Below are 5,461 nucleotides of genomic sequence, written 5' to 3' on the forward strand. Positions count from 1 at the left end.
TCTATCCTTCACAAAATAAATGACAATCTAAATACATAAAAGCTAAAACATTCACACTGTTAGGATACGCAAAATTCCCAGGGGAATATTTCATCCAGGAGCGCATTTGTGAGGTCAGACCCTGATGTAGGACGAGAAGGCCTGGCTCACAGTTTCCGTTTTAGTTCATCCCAAAGGTGTTCTATCGGGTTGAGGTCAGGGCTCTCTGAGGGCCAGTCAAGTTCTTCCACGCCTGGTCTGCTGAAGCTTTAAGCTGTAAGGATACTTTATCCAAAATTCTCGTGGACTTTTGTACATGAGGTACTGGGTCTAGGGGGCTTCCCAGGAGAGAGCCGGCCTTCTTAAAGAGTCTGTCAGGTCTCTTCCTGTCCCCAGTTGAGATGCTGCCACCCCAGCAGACCACTCCTGATGATGCCACAACGGTGTCAAAGAAGGTTCTCAGGAGCGCTCCCTGCACTTTAAATGACCTCAGTCCCAGGTAATGTCTGTTCTGGCGTTTTCTATAAAAAGCACTGCTGCTGCAACAGGCTGCCACTCACGTGGTATCTGGCCCTGAAAAACAAGCCTGTATCATTATCCCACCTAAGCCAAACTTTGCAGTCAGCACAGTGCAGTCAGGCATGTAAAGTTCTCCTGGTATTCGACAAAGCCAGACTCGTCCATCAGACTGACAGATAGAGAAGCTGATTCTTCACTCTACAGAACATGTTTACACTGAGTCCAGTGGCGGTGCTTTACACCACTCCCTACTTTACACTTAAAAAAACAGGTCTGTTAACTTAACCCTTATTATTTTTGGGCTCAATTCGACCTTCTTCACTGTTAAATGTGTCTAAATAAATGATGGACAATTTGATGGACGACTTTTCCTAATTTAATGGGGACATCTGTGTAAACATAAAACTAACATGATACATTGACTCGTTTTGTTCGCATTGGGGTGCATAAAACATAAGAAATATGAAAATATTATGCAAATATTTTTTGGTTGTTTTGGATGAGATTAACATGCAAGTTTATAAAGTTCATGAATCATCTTTTTCTCTTAGGGCTCTAACCTAACATAACCACACCTGCAGTGGCAGGAGAACCACTGATAGTTCACACCATCTGGGAGGGGACAGTGTTTTAAATTGCTGGGGTCAGTGGATAAAAGATGATAGTGAATTTAAGGAAAACAGGAGGGTTGAGAATCAGAACATGATTTTAGGTAACAGAAGACATAGATGGTCATAGGTGTAGGTCTGGAAGAAATCAAAATAAATTAAAATGCAAAATTTAGATTTTCAACTTGTGTTGGAATTTTTTAAATGAAACATCTGCATTTTGACCAAGTAAGGAGTTTGTGTTTTACGTCATTCAGACGATTTCAGGGCTATTTCGACTATTTCGACTTCTGTTCCTTTCTGGCTCCGCTGCAGCAGAGTGGGTGTTATATGAAGGGTTGAGGGTCACTTCAGCGCGAGCTCAGCCTCGTTAATCTCGTTGCTTTGTTGTGTTTAATGAGAGCAGTAATTAATGTAGTCGAGCTCTACACCGAGCTGCAGCGCCACCCAGCGGTCTCAGCTAGAAAGGCTCACTGTGTTGCACTGAAGGGAGAAACCAGATTATCTGTGAAATATGGGTTACTTCATTTCAGGGATTGATTGATTCGTTGATTGATTGACTTATTTAACATTTTTCATTACATCCGAAGCTATTCATTATTAAACAACAACAACAACAACAACAACAACAATAATAATACTAATAATACTAATAATAATAATAGTTATTATTATTATTATTATTATTATTATAAAAGACAGGGGATTTTGCAATCAGAGAAACATATACTGAGTCTCCAAAAACTGCATCATCCTGTTCAGCCACTGGGGGGCGGCAGAGACCTTTATTCTCCCTGGTAATTATGGTCTTCCTTGCGGTCTCACAGCAGCCAATCAAAAGAACAAAGTGTACCACACTTACATTTACTCTCTCTCTCTCTCTCTCTCTCTCTCTCCCTGTCTATCTCTCTCTCTCTCTCTCTCAGAGATGGGGCAGGGTGCCACAGACAGAGAATGTGAAGAATGCCAGAAGAATGTGGGCACTGCCCTCGCCTCACTCACATACATGCATACATGAGAAAGAGATAGAGAGAGAGAGAGAGAGAGAGAGAGAGAGAATGAAAAAAAAAGGGAAAAAGGAAAAAAGAAGGACAGAGAGAGTGAATGAAAGAAAGCGAGACAGAGAGACAGACACAAACTTTGGCAAATAAAAAGAGTAGACAGACAGAGAGAGAGAAAGAGAGACAGAGAGAATGAAAAAGGAAAAAGAGGAACAGAGAGAGGGAGACAGACAGAGAAAGAGAGATAAAGAGAGAGAAAGTCAGAGAGAGACAGACAGGCAGAGGCAGAAAAAGAGACAGACAGAGACAGAGAGAGAGACACACACACACAGAAATAGGAAATTAAGAAAGAGAGACATCCATCTATCCATCCATCCATCCATCCATATATATGTGGTGATGAGGAACCTGTGAACTAAGTGGAACTGAGCTGTAGCGATAGAGCAGGAGGAGAATCCGATGAGGGAGAGGAGAGGAGAGGAGGGAAGAGAAGACACAGGTATGTTCCACAAACACCTGCTCTTCAGCTGTGTCAACTCAGCCGTTCCCACAGAAATGAGACGGATATTTATGGAGAGAGAGAGAGAGGAAAGGCCGCTCGCGCCCGCCGAGGCTTCGGCCTTCCAGCAGACAAGAAGAAATCAGGGCAGAGTCCCAGAGATACAGAGCTGAGAGCACCTGCGCGTCCACTCACACCGTCTGTCTGGTTTAATACACCAGAAATAACCATATAATAATAATAATTCATTCTCCAACCATTTCAACCTCGACTTAACCTTTCACTGTAGGAGAAAAGGAGCCCCACCAACTGATACAGTTCAGTGGTCAGTCACTCTTGACCATTTAATACGTCAAACCATCTCGTGTTGTGCCAACACTGAACATTTCTGAACACTGAGTTTCTTGCAGCGATAGAAATTTTAAGATGTACGAGATGCAAAAGTTTCATGTCAACAGATAAATAACAATAAATATGATGAATATTATTATAAAATGAATAATATTTATCTCTGTCTTTCAGTTCACATTGATATCGAGTACTAACAATATCTGATATTAAATATCAGCTCAGTTTGTAATTAAACTATAAAGTCTGTCTTGCGGTGTTTCGGAGTTCTAGCACTCAGCCTGAACCCAAGAGGAGAGAAACTCAATAAACGACCGTCTTATGCTAAACGTCCTATAAAATGACTCAGCATCAAAAGTCTCGCACTTTCAGCTCAAAGACACTCCAGACTAACAATCTTGGAGAAGAGATCTACAAGTTCACTTGGTTTTAAGATCACTATCTGTAAAAAATTACGAAATGTAGCAGGTGCTGGTTTTCAGCAGCGACCTCGATTGAGTAGCTCAGAATTTCCTAAATTGTGGAGATAAAATGCTGCAAGATGAGATGTAGTTCTGAAAATAAGAGGCCTAACACCAAACGACTTCACTGTCGCAGACAAATTTGCAAAGTCAGAATAAAATCATGAGGGTCTTGCTAGAGTTGTGTCGCGCCTGCATCATCTCAACCGTTTAGTGTGAGGTGGTCAGGATGGTTGTCTTAAGTCAGTCATTTCTCTTCTCGATGCTGCGACAAAAACCGCCTTTAATATTATTGCAAATTTTAAGTCTTGCTTTATGTAAATATTGACGTGCCATGGGCGAGTGAACAGGTAAGCCCATGTGCGTGGCACTAGAGAGAGACCAATAGTGCTAAATTAACAATTTTGAATTGCTGCCTGTTTTGTTGATGTGTAAATCTTTAAGTTAAATAAAAAAGTAACTGCAAATTTTTACAGGTGAATAAAAAAAATGATGGGTGCTGATCTGCCTGAATATACAGAGAATATGGCTGAGCCCCAGATCTTTACACACATTAGCTGAGCATGTTCTAATTGGACCACTACAGAGTGGAGAAGGAAAAGGGTTCCTCTGCTTGTAAATTTCCACCAGGTACATTGGAAATACTCTTAGATCTAGTTGCAGACCTGCAAAGAGTGACCCTGCAAGGTCCCCAGTCTTTGCAAAATCATAGTCTGTGACTAAAAACTATGTCACTGTCTTTAGATGTGAGAGGGTGTCAGACTTTAGTCTTTCAAAGTCTTCTAGTGTAGGACTAAAGCCAGGATGTTTCTGTAATATGGCCCCAGTGCTTAGAGTTCACAATAGGGAAAGTACTAAAATGTGCAGTGCTTAGGTACCAAGGTGGATCAATACATCACACCAGAAAAAAGAAAGCCGAATTCTGTCCCAAGGCTACCAACTTTTATACAAGTTAGCTGGAAGTCCAAATCACACATTTGCTCCTTGTGTTAGGACACCTGTGTAACCTTAACAAAAACCTGTAATGTGCAAACCTACTCTCAAGATGGAAGAGGTAAGAAGTCAAATGATGCTATTGCAAAGACAGGTGCAAAGACTTTATGATGAAAGACTGCCCAGTGGAGGTTTTTTTCTGATTTGATCAGCATTCAGTCTGAGGAATAAGCACAAGCATTTGGATTCACAATGACGTAAAGATAATGAGAACAAAATGCTAATGGAAGGAAAAAGTGTGCCGGCACTCAAAGGTCAAAAGTACTAGTAATAGCTGTAAACCGTAAGTGCTGTAAGAAGAAGAGATTTAGGACGAACATCGATAATTCGGAGACGAGTGGAATTACTTGAGTTTAAGATCACTCCAGCTGGTTTCCTGATGCGTTTAAACTGCAGTGAGAAATTGACAAACACTAAAAAGCGATGAAGCTGAAGTCAGTTTCTCGTTCACCACCTTAACTGGTGCAGCAGTTATACTCTGGCACCTCAGGGACCATTTAAGGTGGAACGGGAAATATCAAACAAAAGAAGCTGGCGAATGAGAAGCAACTTCAGCCTTGTGAAGAGTCAACCGTTTAGACATTTCACAAGAAACTGTGCTACTTTTGTGGAAAACTTTCCTGCTGGAGATGCGAGAAAAGCGGCTATAGCTGAGCTGAAGCTTAAAGCACAGCAAAGCAAGTCTGCATATTCATTTACATTATATCTTCAGTCTATTCTAGTTCATCAGCACATACTGAAACAAATTTATGGCCAAGATCGTAAAAAAAATGTTGTGGCTCCCGTGATGGTTAAATTTGTGTTGAATGGACAAAATGGTTCTTCATGTTTGGGTTGTGACCCCTGAACCAAACCTAAGCCTAAAACATCAAACCCTAACCCTCATCCTGGTTCTAAACCAAACCCTGCTGCTAATCCTATGGGTGAGCTTCACCAGATGGGGCCATCTAAATAAAAGTGTGTCCAAATTTCACTGTTACTGCATTATGCTGTTGAGCTTGGGGTTAAACAACTTTGGCTTTTTTCTGCTCAATATAGGAGACCAGCAAGCTC

The sequence above is a fragment of the Pygocentrus nattereri genome, chromosome 18 (genome assembly GCF_015220715.1).
Source record: "Pygocentrus nattereri isolate fPygNat1 chromosome 18, fPygNat1.pri, whole genome shotgun sequence".
NCBI lineage: Eukaryota > Metazoa > Chordata > Actinopteri > Characiformes > Serrasalmidae > Pygocentrus > Pygocentrus nattereri.